This window comes from Prorops nasuta, unplaced genomic scaffold (genome assembly GCF_024137725.1).
Source record: "Prorops nasuta isolate Cenicafe-Biocafe unplaced genomic scaffold, Cenicafe_Pnas_1.2 PNAS00004, whole genome shotgun sequence".
Classification (NCBI taxonomy): Eukaryota; Metazoa; Arthropoda; class Insecta; order Hymenoptera; family Bethylidae; genus Prorops; species Prorops nasuta.
Window position 1 is genome coordinate 7,028,551 of NW_027116801.1, and position 16,453 is coordinate 7,045,003.

General features: G+C 42.7%; 1 protein-coding gene across 9 annotated transcripts in view; it reads left to right on the top strand.

The window, feature by feature from the left end:
- Nucleotides 1-16,453, top strand: part of bru3 (bruno 3) — a 517,537-nt gene that overhangs the window by 278,655 nt on the left and 222,429 nt on the right. For 2 of the 9 annotated variants that reach the window (XM_066726523.1, XM_066726522.1), the window contains exon 1: nucleotides 14,156-14,854. The exons of the other annotated variants lie outside the window; for them this stretch is intronic. The gene's annotated coding sequence lies outside the window, so the exon portion shown is untranslated. Of the gene's footprint in view, nucleotides 1-14,155; nucleotides 14,855-16,453 lie in introns of those variants that run through there. 9 annotated transcript variants of the gene reach the window in all.

A 16,453-nucleotide genomic window follows, 5' to 3' on the forward strand; every position in this document is an offset into this window, starting at 1 on the left:
TCTTGGAAAAGTGCTTCGGTCTGATTAGTTTTGAAAGGCTGGAAACTGTATACTACTATCGTCGTGTTTATTATTTGTTTGTTGCTCGCGGAGAAAAAAGTAGGAGGAGGTTTCGTACTTTGTGGATGAAGGTCGTAAGAAAGGTAGGAGCAGTACGGACACGTAGTGTAATTTAAAAGTTGGCGTCAAGCGATATCGTTGCGTTTGCCATGCGATGTTTGCTTTGGAAGCTTAGGGCTAAGTCCCGCTATGTAATAACATGCATGCACGCCGTTGGCCAAAGTTTGTAACGAGCGCGAGCTGCGTAACAGGCAAACCCACACGTTCGGCTGTGCTTACCTCCCCCACTCATCCTTTAACGCTTTCGAGCTCGTAATACGAGTCGACCTCCGACAGCTTTCCGCCACAATCGCTACTATGTTGCTGATACTGGTCGCCTTGAGAAAACTTTTCGCTATGTGTAACTTGACGCAATATCTGTGCGCGCTCATAACCTAAACAATGTAGGTACTCGGACGACATGTATACGCGGCATCCCGATAAGCCCGGCAAATCCGTGTTTTCACTTCCAGCCCAGTTCCAGGCTATAGGCCTCCCTCTCCTCCCCACCCACAAAAACACATGCAGTTTTCCCTCCACTTCCAAGCGTGTACAGCTTTTTCCTTTCGTGCAAATTCACTCTTGCATCCGATGCAGTTGGTCGAGCCCAACGATTTCCTCCTCATGCAATTAAATTAATTAATCAAGCCTATATATAGAAAAAATATAGCTAATATGTGGGAATATTAAATATTATACCCGAACAGTCCAGGGAATTTTATTTACTTGATAAAATGATTTCGATATTTCAGGAGATTTTAAATAAAGGACGATCACAGAGGATTTTTCCTGAATTATATGTAAAAAAAAAATTATGGATCTGGTATTGAGTCTCGTAATATAATTCTCGATGAAAGAGGGGTGGAAGACGAAGTTGAAGCAGGCGGGAAAATAAGGTGTGCGTTGGCGAAGGGAGTCCGCAAAAAAGATCTGGTGACCGAAAGAGATTTTAAAAAACTGGTGGTTTGTCGGAGCTGGGAGACATCTGGGTGCTGCTAGGAACAGCTGTTACTTGTGTTATTATTGGCGCGTCGAGGCGTCTCTTCGGGCATATTCGGTGGTTGGAAAGAGGGATGAAGCTTGTCTGTGTCGATGCTTAGATGCGAAGATTTGAATAAAAAGACTGTGGAATCACGGACAATGGAGGCCAAGTGGGCGTGCGAGGAGTAAAAGACAAGATCCGAGGACAGAAGGATTTGAGAGACTAAAGGGGAGCTGGCCTGGAGGGGGGATAGAGAAGGGGCGTGTGGGAGAGAAGAGGCATCAGGAAGGAGGAAAAAAGGCAAAGGGATGAGAGAAAAAAAGAAGAAGAAAAACGTGTCGCTTAGTGACAGGTCATTTTCCGGAGCGGAGCACCCTCTCGACGACTCGCGCCGTACAACCTGAGATCCTTTGGATCTTCTGTACAATTGCTGTAGGGATAACGGAGCCTGGCCTCTTTCCTTCATCCATTGCAATCCCTGCGATATCTCGCCGAACCGCCGAATTCGAGTCCGCAATAACGCGCGCCTATACCAATATCTAATTTGATCTCTGCTCGGAGAGAGCGTCTCGTCTCCTGTACGTCGACATTGGCTGCTTATCCCGCCAGCAATTTCCGAGATTACGTTCGTGACAAGAATCACTTATTTTCTACCACTGAATTCATCACATTTTCTTATAAGATATATTAAAAGAACTGCAGCGGTACACTACACTATTCTCACAAATACCTTGCTGCTCGTTCACGTATTCCCATTTCACATTAATCCGAAAATAACAAGTTTTCCACTTGCCGACAGTATAATTATTCCTTATACTCTGTCGCGTCGCGATAAATCAATCGTACTTTTTAATTTCGCCGCAACCCTTATTCTACAAAAGTCTCGCTCGAGTTCTTTTGCTTCTCTGTATAGGAAAGCAGTGTTTTATTTGGCACTTTTGACTATTAATTTTGCCAGAATTGAGAAATCGGTCAGTCACTTTCAATCGTACAGAATTTTTCTTCTTTATTCTGCAGCATTCTTGTACTAGGTATTACATACATATATATCGTATACGGCGTGGCGTGATTCATACATACATGGAAAGTATCTTGAACCGATCGAACAATGTCATTGGTGAAACCACCAAAAATTCGTAGATTCTGATTTCTGAGAGATGAAGATCCAGAGAGAGAGAGCGCGCGTGCGGGGCCGAGAGCATCCCTGCGGAGACGGAGCAGAGGCGAGCCTCATCATGAAGGATGAGCGGAATTCATCAAGTCACGTCAGGATGAAATCTCGCCTTCCCGTCTTCCGCTCTACTGCCCATCGACGTTGCCTCCTCCGCCTATTGGATGAATGTAAGCACCGTTCATCTGTTTACTTCAAAATTTCAAACCCTCAGCCGCGGGCCGCCCCTATCAAATCACCAATATTGAAAATTTACGTAAAATTTGTTAACCAAATATTTCACTGCATTCTGTGGAATTAATCGTCGAGTAATTGTAAAAAAAAAAGCTTAACAACGAAAAATAATTCCTTTGCTATTTACTACGATATAGGAGTGTTAACGATCGCTGAATGATATTTGGCATTTTCGCGTATCAGCCACTGCGCGAATTATAGTTTCACCGTATTAATTATCTATTCGAATTTAAGCTTAAATGATATTTCATGCATTCTGCTTGAAACGATTACAAGCTGATTACCACGTATATTACAGTTTGTTCGTGATTATGCATAGTAGATTTTACACATGTATTTACAGACGCTTGTGTTTCTCTCTGGTGAATGGAAAATTTTCTTTAATTGCGTTATGCTTATGAGGCTTAATGCCCTACACTCGAGTGACGTTAGCCATAGCTCGCAACAAAATAGTGACAATGGTAGCTTATACCGAAGGGATAACGGAACTCGTGTTTTTTTGCTCCATCTCTCTCTCTCTCTCTCTCTCTCTCTCTCTCTCTCTCTCTCTCTCGACGATTACGTATTCATCGTAGTAAATCCAAAAGCGGATTCATTTGAGTTGTCCTGTCGAGGAGACGAAGAGCTCTCGGCGCTCGGAAAAGCCGCAATAGATGTGTTCAATCGCTTAAGTGCAAGCTGGGTGTTTATTCTCGCGGTTATACATGGAAGGACCGTCACGGCCTGTACGAGTCCCCCGGAGACGACGAATAAACAGTTACAGCCGGAACGTTACATAACTAATGAATTGCATCTCGCAGTTTACGTAAAGGCTCGGCCACCTGATTACGCGTGTCCACGAGAGAAAAAGAAAGAATAAACCGATAGGATATATGACTGCCTATTAAATGGAATTAAGGATAAGAGATATTAGAGGAAAATATAAGAAACAAAAAAAACATGCAACTAAAAGCTCGTCGTACGCGTTGCATGAATAACATGCATTTATGCAGTGCCAACACAGTATGTAAGGAGCCTTCCTTTTCTTATCCGCGAGGAGCAAGAAAACGCGAGTGAGGAGCCTCCATATTTTAGGGGAATAGACAAAGTGCTCCAGCCCCGACACCGTCTTTCTTTGCCGTAGCCCATGCATTTATGCAATGACGGGATAATTTCGTATCTACGCCCATGCGGTATCACGCTCGATTTCCCAAGCTCTCCTTTCCTTCCGGATCACCATCGAATATTATGGTCAGTCAGAACCATATCGAACGCTTTAAACTCCCAAATATTAGCCTTCTTACACCGCAGAACGTTCCAGAATCTCCTGGGATACTATATAAGTGATACAATGTAAACAAGTGAAATTTTATTTTTGCATTATTCATTCGAAAGGAATAGAAAGTTTATTGTTAGACTTTTATGGAAATGGCCACGCACAGCTGCTACTACATATATACGAACAGTATGGGAATATTCATATAATTATGCGGAAAGGAGTAAATTTGGATTAGCGGGGTTAAAGATTAGGATGATTGGCGTATTAGCAAAGTGTAATTATATCCAAGTCCGAGAGACTGAATGATTGTAGCCGGTTTTCCGAGAAATGGCCAAGCTGTACAGCGTCGAGATTTCCTACTATCGCTCCCTCGTGTTCCATTCCCGACTACTTAAGTTATGTGCGGTTGTTTCTGCGGCTTCGCGTCGCTCGCTAGAGTTTACACTAGCGAAGACGCTTCCCTAATAAAATCAGCATGCAATTGGGCATGCCAAAGAACGGTTACACACCATCTTTACTCTCGTGTATGTTAGCACAAGTTTCCTCTTATCAAACGTATGATGTAATTCATGAATCACGTAAATACTAAGGTGATTCAATTATCATCGCTTAATTCTAGCAGGAACGTGTTATTATTATTGAAACAATCCCTCGCTTAAAGCAGATTTATTGCCAGGGTACGAGAGTACGTTTCGAGGTTTTAAGAAGCATGGGAAAACAGCATATGAATCGATCGCTATATATACTATGTCATTTTGTAGGTTTTTATTAAGATGGGCAAGGGAAGCAGTGTCCAGAATCCTCTTAGCAATATAGTTACAGCGTAATCCATGGGCGAAAGTCCGCTCGAATCAGAGCCACGCGGGATATAATTCGATATATCGGACCCTCATCTTGACGCCAACACCTCTCGTGCTTGCTTCTATCTCTCCCTCCCGCAGTACTCCTCTCTTCTTCCTTTGGTACCGTCCGGCACTCGAAGCTGCACGATAGTCCTCGAGGATCTTGAAGGAGGACGTGTTCTGGCTGGGTTTTGTCTTTCTATGATTCCATCCTGGCAGAAGGCAGGTCGGACCCTGGGGATAGCGAAGAGACGGGTCGAGCTACCCTCTCTCTATCGATGTTGCTGCACCTCTTAGCCTGTAATTGAATAACGTGTCTCGAGGTACTGCAAGGATCCGGCTACGAAGATATAGTAGTAGAATACCGCCTCTGTCTGCACCCCGACTGCTTCAATCTCCTCTTCCACTTCTTCTAATGCTCATACATCTACCCTCACCCATGTGACGACAATTTCCCCCTCGAATTACGTCAACTGGATACTGACGACTATCATAATCACATTAATAATATCCTATGTATAGTATATATATATATATATATAGGTACATGTACATGTATTATATATACATTGCTTTGCAAACGAAACCAATTTAATAATGAACGCACAAAGTCTAATATAAACCGAAGCGTAACATTATTATGTTTGATATCTGCAGTTAATAGCGAGAGATGTGCTCATCGCGGTATTCAATATTTGGATATTAATAATAAAGGCGTATAGCAGTTTATGGATAAAATTTATTTGCGCAATATATTGCACCCGAGTTTCAACAAGGGCCCTTAAATATTTACAACCCTGTTTACTTTATCTGCTGGGCTTGGAAACTTTTTTTTCTTACTCGAGAATTTCATAAAGAGCAATTATTCCGAGGAGCACTCTCGATTCGTCAGTGATAACTGACGTCGTTTATCGAAAAACGATTGAATTGATGCGATCGAATCAACCAAGAGGTATATCAGCTCCTGGATGGCAAGTATTTTATTCCTGGGGGCACGTCTCATTGACATAAATATAATACCAGCGTGTCTTTGCATCTTATAAGTTGCGCGTAGAAGCGCGTTTACTCGCTCGTGGAGCAGTTTGGAAGGGCAAGTTAATATATCGATCCTATTAAAACGTTATTACTCGCGAATGCCGATATGTCGAGTTGGTATATAGTATATTAGGTACCGAGGTATAATACAGCAACTGCGTTATACTGCCTTCGGTGTAACATCGAAACGTGTACACACATATACAAAATCCCTGTACTATCGGTGTCCACACACTATCGCGCTTTACAGGTGAGATACAATAAACGTCAGCGATGACTCCTTGTCGTCAATTATCAACGTACGTAATTCTGAAGCGCGAGACGTTACTTTAAAGAAGCAGCGAGCAATATCATTGAAACTTGTCCATATCAAGTCAGGTATATATATATATATATATATATATATATATATATATATATATAGGTATATCTATTTTCAGGCTCCACACAAAATGCTAAAGAAAACACCTCTCGATACAAAGTTTTAATTTTCTTTCCCAGTGAAGCTGGAATCCCGCGCAGTTGGAAGGTTAAACAATCCAAAATGCAGGCGAAGAATTCAAATTACGGTTATTGCTGTATGTAAATATAGTGAGATTCCGCAAGCCACGAATAACATCGAGTCGAAGTATAGCCGTAGTGTAAGAATGGAGGAATGCAAAAGTGTGCAGTTCAGGGTGAAACTGGTGAAGGCGACCTGATTCCGAGGCATAGTACCTACACTCTCGACTCGTATCGAAATGAGAGTCACAGACAAGGAGGGGGGAGAGGGGAGCGAGAGAGGAATAAGGAGTCGGAGACAGAGAGGCATAGGAAGAAGTGGAGGATGCTAGGTAAATGGAAGGAAAAGGTGGGTGGGGGAGGGGTGGCTATCTCGGGAGGCGATATGGCGATCCGATCCGATCCGACTCGACTCGACTCGACCGGAAGCGGATAGCGGCTGCAGGAATCAGGAGCAAAGAAAAGGGCGAAGGAAAGTGCAGTCTACAAAGTTTATCCACTTTGCATGCTGATGGTCACAGATTCGGAAAGACAAAATGGCGCGTGGGAGAGCTGCGGCGCGCACGGGGGATCGAGATTTCCCGGGAATCGATTCCCTTTGTGTTAGCGGTGTTTGCCGCTAGCGACGGCGACGTTGCCCAAGTTGAGCCGCTGCTGCCGCCTCCTCCTCGGCAAACTTTGTAGCCAATTTACGAGCGACCAAGTCAGCGCCCTTCGATTTTACGCTAATCCGATGCCGCCGATGTCGTACTGAGTAACCTCGCATCGTGTCTTCCGTCTCTTACCTTCCATAAACGAAATTTCATTTTCCGTGCCAAGCGTCATTCTCTGCTCGACAGCTTTTCTTTCAAAATAACCTCTTTATCCTTATTGCCTATGCGCCCTCGTCTTTATTTTCCTATCACTCATTCTACCTATATACACTCCTCATCATTTCCCAATGACTACATACTATGTATTATTATACAGAGTGTATCAATATTCGCGCACTCTCTTCAACTATACACAGGCTATTCTTCAACGTATTTCTAGAGTACCTTTCCTCAGGAACCTTCACAGTGGAAATCATTCTTTTCCGTGTTATCGAGCTTTTTAATATGCCAAGTGTGTGACGTAAAACGATGTGTGTTTGTCATCGCGCTCGACGTACGTAGTCGTCAATGCAGTGTCGTTGCAATCGTGAAAAAATGAAAGGTGTAGACTCATTCGTTAATTCCATTTTCGAAGCAGTAATTAATTTTGTAGCTTTCGCGTGGCTGGTCCTCGAGGAAGATGTGCAAATATATTGATGGGCTATGTAATGCATACCTGTATTACGTCCAACATTCTTCTTATTGTAACAAGATCTCTGCCTAATCATTAATTAAATATTTCCAGAACGCAATTATATAACATTTCACGTGACACAATTAGACCATAGAATCTTTTCCTTTGACATTAGATGAAAAAGCCCTTTATTATATTTTAATCATTCAGCCTTTTGAAAAAGGTTCCTTTCGCAATGGCTTATTAAAGTCAGCTTTCTACGTCTCTTTTCACTATGCTTTTCCGATATTTCAGTTCCTCCCGATATGTCCTCCCATCTTTTTGTGGTTTCCTCATATTTTTACCTCTTCCTTCTTCCATCTGCCTGGTTGCTCGTGTTTCTCGTAACCTAGCCTTGACGAGCAGCCGCAGTCGTTCGGGTAGGTAATGGGGTTTGCGGGAGAGAACCGCTGTTACGTTTCATCCGGTACGGTTGATCAAGTTACAAAATTAAGTTCAGCCGTAGATACTGGAATAACGTCTGATTCTACCCCACTCCGCCTCCTCCCTGCGTTCTCCCGTCGTCTCCCACTCACCATCTATCTCTCCGACTCGTTCGACCATGGCATTCTCCAAGGGGGGAAGAAGTAGGTATACATGCCGATGAGAGAAAGCTTAAGAAAGAACTCGAATCTCGTTGATCCGGACCATTTGCAGAAACATTGGATCCTGATAAGAGCCTACAGATACCCGCTACTTGTCATCAATAAAATTCTCCTCGAGAATCGAAACTCTCCAAGGTACAATACTTGGCTTTCTCACGACTGCTGGATTTATATTCGGCCAGCGATAATCAATCGATCAGGCCTGAATAGCAGAGAACTCTCTATATATGTATATGCCCTTTTATAAGTGTTGCGTCCTGTATACTTTACTACACTGACCGCGGTTCCGCGTTGGTACTCGTATAACGATGGGTAATTGCATTACCCTGATACTGTACTTTGTATTGATGAATTCGGAGAAAAATATACGGTACAGTAATGAGTTTAATCGGGATATCGATATTTCGTAATTTAATTGTTCGCTTGACTCCAAAAAATATTGACTGTATAAATAAACGCTCGTGCGCTTATATACTTATTTCTAAAGTGAGTATATCTATTTTTTATAAAGATTAACAGACGATATGTAGGATAAAAAGAATTTATTACTTAAAAATCGATAGATGTAGGAGGGATTGTTTATACTAGGGGCCAATTCCTGAATTTGTTAGAAAAAGGTATAGGGTATGTATATAACAAGGCGTAGCGAGAAATGGAAAATGAAATTATTCGAAGGATAGAGGGTAAAGTGCGAGGTGAGGGTGGATCGAGAGGGGAAAGTGGAGTGACGGTCGTAAAAAAAAGGTCGGACGGTTCGTCAAACGACGACCAGCTTGGATGGTCCTGGATGAAGGCTAAAGACCTTACGAGATAGCGATATTCTCCTTGGCAGCAGAGCAATGCATCGACTGGCGGTGGTCCCTTCGATTCTGAAAACTGCTTCGACGATCGAGAGAAAGAGAAGGGGAGAGATTGAAATTCCAGGAGGAAAAAGCACAGAAATATCCGATCTCGCGTGCATGCCAGTCTGTGAGCCGGCTGTCATCCCCCTGTGATTGGATGTCCGTCAGTCATCAGGGATGGAATTCGCCATTTTCGAATCACCCATTCGACATCCCACAACAACGCTAGAGTTCATTAATTTTCGACGATGACGACGCACCAAACTTCCTTCACTCGGTTCACACTGACATCTTGACACTCTTTATTTAAAATCCAATCTCTCCCTTCTTAAGAGAAATGCAAGGGAAATTCTTCCCTTCCTCTTCTTATCAATCTTATTACTTTATCCCCTAGACCCCTCAAACCATCTCCCCGGTTTGCTTATAATACTCCAGTTAATAAACTGCTTTGATACATCTGATCAAGGTAAGCTCATTGGAATTTCATTAACGGGATACCCGAACCGATTTAGCTCACTTGGAATATTCATGAATCTATTGTAAATATTCGTATACATATATATATATATATATATATATGGTTTTCCAAGCAACTGAGAATGGCTGGTCTAGTAGGTAAATCTAGCCAAGCTCTCGAAGAAGCATCGTGGTCGTAACGCCAGGAGCTTGGATGAGCTACAGGGCTGGGAATGGTGGCAGGACTGCTATACCGCGGATCTTGTTATATCGGTCGGTCTCTTTATTGCTTTGCCTATAGCCCGTAAACAATGAAACCATACGAGATACAATGCATGTGAAACGCCGCCGCGAGATTCTGCGAGATTCGAATCTTGCGACAACCTTTCCTATTCCACTCTCTCACCTGTTCAGCATTCGAAACACCTGTTATAACCTCGATCTAGCTCTTTATGACACGCTGCACCAAGCACGAAAACAATATGCATACCCGTATAGGTTTCTCATTGCACTATACATATATATATATATATATATATATATATCTACCATATACGAGAAATAACTTTTTCATAACTTAACTTTCTTGTTACTATACTATGTGTATATACAATAGTATAGATGCAGTACATTATGGTATATGTGTATAATAAACATATATGTGATAGGTCATCGCGCAATCGTACAATGTTTTGCTTTGGCGTCGGCTCGAAATGCCGCTGGTCGTTCAAAAAGCTTTTCATACTGGAGTTAGAATCCATCGACGCCCGTCAAAAACAGTGTGTTATTTAACTTTTGAATAGCACCAAGCCTATCCCCTCAGCGCGACACGGAAATAAAATATTTGCGCCTCCTGTCAATCGATAAAATCGCCAAACAATTACCGTTCATTATTATCATTTCGCCTAGCCGAAGGCTTCGCTCGATATATAGGTAAATGCATGCAGAGATTTATCGAAACATTTTCAACCGTATCGATCTCGTCAGTCTCGTGGAAACATCACGTGGGAACGACTATTATATGGGAGATTTTCCATAATTCGATAATCCTTGAGAGAAACGATCGAGATATCGGAGAGATGAAACTTAAATCAGAGCGAAAACTTCTCTAGCGATGCATAATCGACTTTTCATCGATGGAGAATTAATCTTATCGTAATGGGCTCTTGCTTACAAATTTCCAGATATATGTGTATGTACAGTATATATATATATATGTCTCGATGAAATCGTATCAGCTTGATTCATATTCACGGTACGAATTTGCGAACGGAAAGTTGAGGATCGGAGGAAGAGCTGGAGGACAGAGCGGATTTCAAGTGGCCGGTATATGGGAGTTGAGACGAGAAACTGCTATAGAGAGCAAAGGAGGGGGTTAGGAGCGAGGGTAGGGGGTGAGAGGGGGTGGGTGGTGGTCGGCGAGCATTTGCCCGAACGAACCAACCGAGTTTTGGCCCCACTTCCGTCTCATTACTCGCTACGCTCTGATTGAATTACCTACAATCAACATCAAACATTTTTAAACTCAATTTTTATGCACGTAGAAAAACGTGTACCTACCTCTTCCGCTTTTCCACGTTATGGACTCACTCCCCGGGCTTCAGTTCCTATGGATCCTCTTCAATTTCAAATCACTCGAGAAAGTATTTATCGTCCATCGCTATGTCGTAATTAGTCCATCCAAGTGTAATAAGAGGCATTTTATATACCATTCGGGGTACTTATAATTACACCGCGAATGAGTATCCATCATCTCGGCAGTGCTTACGGCGTTAATTGTTTCATTCTTCACCGCGGACAGCCCATCTTTGTCAAAGCAATTCAATTGTTTATAGGTAAATACTATATGGAGAAAGGCTTATTTCTTTTTCGGAATTATCATAAGCAAACTATTTTTATCAGAAACCTTATTTTCCGTAACTAAAATTAAATTGGGACCCTTTTAGGCATCATTTTCTCTGCGAGTGAGGTCGACTAATGTCGCTATTATGCGACTAATTAGAGCTTCTAAGTAACGCAATTTGTGGGAGCTTGGACGGGGCATGTCCCGCATATCATTCCTCAGAGGGAACAGGGTCACGTGGCATAAACATAATTAGGTCGAGGGTAAAAGAGACAGGGAGAGGACCAACAAGGAAGACAGAAGTGAGAATTGCTTTCAGAGAGAAATTGTGTTCCAAGGATATAGGGGGACAAGCATTGCTGTCTGTCCCTATAAACCTCATAAAAAATAGACAAGCTTGACGTGCCGAATGAAGCAGCTTTATATTCCGGTACTCTTCAATATCAGCGCTGGTGGGGTGCTGGAGGAAAATAGAAATATTAAGAGAGCAAAGTCTAAATGGATGTACAGATTTTGTGGAATAAATTATTAGATAATAATACTGCTAAATATCAACGGTTTCGAATATTGAAATGTCGACTAAAACGTTACAATAAATCCCGCGAGTGCAAGTGATTGTGTCTCTGGAAACGCTGATTTCAAATTCGAGTTCCCGTACCGTCACAAAGGCTGGAGTTTCGAAATTAAATTATTGCATGTGAACCGCTCGTTCATTGGAATCTATAATGGCGGAATTGAATTGGTTTCCCGAGAGCGCGATTGATTCGCTGAAATGAAGCACTAATCAATATTAATTCCCATTATTTCGTTAATGACACCGGGCTGGCTGCGTAGCGTTGCTCGTCACGCCGACAAGCTCGATTTGGCACGAATTAAGGACAATTAAGAATTCATTGGTGACATAGGAAAGGACGAATTTTATCAATTACGCGTCTCCTCAAATTTTGAAGCAACCATGTTCTCGTTTTCAAATCTCTTAGTTAAAATCTCCATAATAACAGCTTGCCGTTTATTATTCCACTGTAATAAAATATAGTACATATAAATAATTACGAGTTTGCGTGTACATTGGATGACGCGCAATGTCCATGAATTAGCGATGCCTCTCGAAGAAATCCAAGGCTCTACACAACAAATAATCTCTGCAGGAACATTGCTGAATATGCAACTTAGACTTGTACGAAGTCATTGTGTCTGAGACGTTTGTTCGAATTCATGAGAAGTGATTCATCTGCTATACATGGAAATCTCATTAGACACTGATACATACTATAGCGCCTACGCCGAGCCTAATGGTTTAGTTTGAATCAAACGATAGCAGAAACGCTTCGGAGCCAACTTAATCGTGTCAATGTGCTCAATGCGTAAAGCGTAACGCAAGTTCTCATACATGTCGAACATTGAGCTCACTACACTAAGCGCCAGTAATGTTTGGTAAAATGTTTAATGCCATAGATGAAAACTATTAATATACGATTACGTATGGAAACACGTTTAATTCGATTTATACTACAGAGAATATTATTCCTATAACTTGCATCAAAACGCCGCCTACGTTTACGCGTACAGTAATGTTAAAAACTAAACGACCTTTGTACTACCATAATTTACGTCAGCTGATTTATTAAAGGCTAAATATAACATTGATTCAATTTGACCTCTAAACTTAATCGGTATCGTTTACCAAAACGATAATAAATAAAAGCATCATTTAGCTCCATCTGGATTATTGACAAATTTCAGGAAACACGGTAAATGTTACAGATTTGCCGAAGGTTTATGGGTGGGAGTAGAAAATAAGGGGGCGGGGGAGCTGACAGTGAGACAGATTTAGGAAAGATGGCGGTTGTAGGAGAAACGTATATATCTACATTACGTAACGGAGCTTATAGCACGAGAGATAGTGCAGTGGATACTGAAGACTTCATTATAACCTCTTCGTTTTCAGTAAGTTTATTCGAATTGAAAAACGCGCAGGCTTGTTTTGAGTCATGGTTACCGTGACGACGCATACATATATATCCACCGAGCGCGCGTGTGATTTCTCTCCGCGTGGCCTTCCCCCGTCTGACCACAGCTAGAGTTTTTCACTTGTCCCTCTCTCTCTCTCTCTCTCTCTCGCACACTATAGGTACCCGTGTAACAGCGTCTGTAGCGCCTCTGCCGGTACGCGCAGTCCAGGGTATTGCACAACGCCGCGGCTGAGTTGTTGTGAAGAGTGAGAGAGAGAGAGAGAGAGAGAGAGAAGAGAGAGAGAGGGTGAAAGAGAGGGTGTAGTGAGTTGCGCGGCCGGTGGTAGCGAAGCGCGCGAGCATCGGCAAAGCAGTCACTATGACAACGGTGACAGGCGAGGTGTTAGTGCGCATCCGTGACCACGCCTACGTCACGACTGTGTGACGTTGGCGTCGACTGTAGCGGCGCGGCGCCAGCGACGAGAAACGTGGCGCGCGGCGCTGCTGCTCCCACGAGTTTCACAGAATGGTGCAAGGGTTGGTGATAGAGAGAGAGAGAGAGAGAGAGAGAGAGAGAGAGTTGGATGAAACTATGTGTAGAAAGAGATAAAACCGACAGAGTAGTCCGAGCACGTTTAAATGAGAGAGAGAGAGAGAGGCACACAGAGGAAGACTGCTGCCGCCTGTTGCTATTTCCCAACGCTACGGCAAGCGCCACGGTTCTTCCAGTCTACCCCTAAACTCCCCCCCTACCCCCCAGATTTAACTACCCCTCGCTATAGTCCTTTCCTATACCGAGTGAGACTCTTCTCGTGCGACCAACGCCATCCCCACCTCAGTTTCCGCTACCCTTCCACCGATTTCCAGTAACCACCCCTCTCCACATACCCCCGCTGCAAGAGAGGAAGAGCTCCGCGCGCGCGTTACCAGCCAGCAGCGATCCCCACGGCCACGACTGAGAGAGCGGCTCGCCGAGCGAGAGTCGTCGGCTTTCCGCCAGTCAGCCATCCGACTCGCTGCCACGGCACGCCACGCCGCGCGCTGTGTGTCTTCTCAAGCTCGTGTTTTCCGTAGCCCGACAAAAAAACTCGCGGCAACCACGAAAAACCCTGCAGCAGCGGTTCAATCTCGTTTCGCGCGCGTACAAATCGAGAGGCCCGCTTTATCTCTTAAAAACATTCTATACTCACCCTCTCTCTCTCTCTCCTCCTCTCTCCCTCTCTCTTTCTCTCTCTCTCTCTCTCTTTCATTTTCCCTTCCTTCTCCCTCCCCCATCCCCTCTCACTCACACCCGCGTCTCTTCTATTTACCGTTCCACTGGTTCGTCTCTTTTCTCTGACGGTGTGGTCGCCGGTCCCCCGGACACGCGCAAATTGTCGACAGAGACAAGGAGAGAGCATAACGTGAGAAACTTGACCTTGGTGAAGAGGCAGGTACTGGAGGGAGACTCGTCGCCGTCGTAGGGGAGAAACGCACTCCCACGCTTGCTTACTCACGCACACAGAAGCACGTGACACGCAACGCAGCAGCTGAGAGAGCAGCAAGGAGAAACAGACCGCCCAGATCAGACGAAAGCCGTCCAGCCGATCATCGCACGACGCGACGCACGCGGTTTTAACGAGGCGCACAACATCCGTTTGGCCCATGCAGCTGGCAAACCTCGTTCGCAGCCACTGACTACAACCGCCAGGCCTACTACGGAATTGCGAGCGCGTTCTATGGATCATAGGTTAGCTCAACCAATCATCTTTTAAAAATCGACCATGTGGATTTATATCGCTAATAGTGTTTACGTGATCCACACGTGGCCAAGTTGCAATTGCTGTATGCAAATGTGCTTCTAGAAAAAGCTGTGAGCCGATCTTGAGTTAGTCTTTATTAGCTATTCGCTTGTTTCCGTAGAAACTTCCTACGGTTCTCCAAAGTGATACTTGGGGATTTTAAGAGGCGCCACTTGGCATTCAACGAACATTCACGTATATGAAATGTGCATGTGAAGGCGCGCGCGACCGTTGCGGATTCGTTTGAGGGCTGGTTTATTGCTGTGAAAGAGCGTGTGCCGGTAACCTGTTGCCGCGCAACGAGACTCCAGCCGCGCGGTAATCACGAGCTTAAGACACTAACTGCAATCACTGTCGCGTTTCAAATGACAAGTTCTGACACCTGAAATCTCTGTTCCAAGAGCCAGGATATTTCCAAGAGGAATCCTTCGTTAACATCGATCGATCAAATTATGTTCCATTCATTTGTCAATCGATTGATTTACTATCGAAAAGTCTGGAGAAATTTAATTGTATGACGTGCTTCGGGGAAAAGTAGTATAAACTGAAATTCTAGTGACATATAACCGACACGCGGTTCATGTTCATTTATCACTCGTTTAACTTCATGAATAGACCGCTTTAACCCGTATAATGCGTATATATAGTATGGTTCTTTGAAAATTCTTATGATACCTTTAACAATATTATCATCGTAACATTTTAATAAATATTATCTTGCTTGACGTAGATCGATTGGAAAAGCCTTTTTAAATCCTTTTTATGAGAAAGACCCTTATTAGCATTTCAATAGCATATATATGTATATACATATAGTGCAAAGGGTTTCTTTCGCTATAGTCTAGTTATGAATTTTAGGGGAACGTGTAAAATTTAACAAACTGGGCTACGAGGAAAGGCTATGCAAACACTTAGGAGAATTGCTGAGCTACCTGACATTGCCGCGAGTTTTTAGAATAGATCGTTTTCCGCTCGCTATGATTTGCATACTATCAGATTCATTCACTCCGATACCCATTTTGAATATATTAATAATAAATTTAATAATACAGAGTGATCTCATGTTTATTCATGCAGCTATAATCTTAGAAAATGGCCGTCGTTTCTTCAAGAGCGGATCAAGTTTCGTCGGTTAAAACGAAAGAAATATTTTAACAAATGTAGATGATGAGCTTTGAAAATCTTCGGGCAGTTGTTTTTATTGTTTTCTTTTTTTTTACTTTTAACCCTATAAATTTTAATACAATAAAAAGTGAATAACATTTCACTAAACTAATAACATAATTTTATTGTCCATCATTTCAAAAGATGATTTCTACAAACTTTTTTGCAGTGTAGTAGAAAAATAGTTTTGTGCTTGTGCGTGAACTTTTGTTTCCAAAATATTTCAATACTACATAATATATTTATGTTTTAAGGATAACTGAAGTCAATTACATAGTTTATAACGTTCAAATTATTATGTACAATTACAATAACTTTCAGTAAATTTACAGAAATCTTTGTAAGCAATATTATAAAATATTCCAATTTTATTAACTATTTAA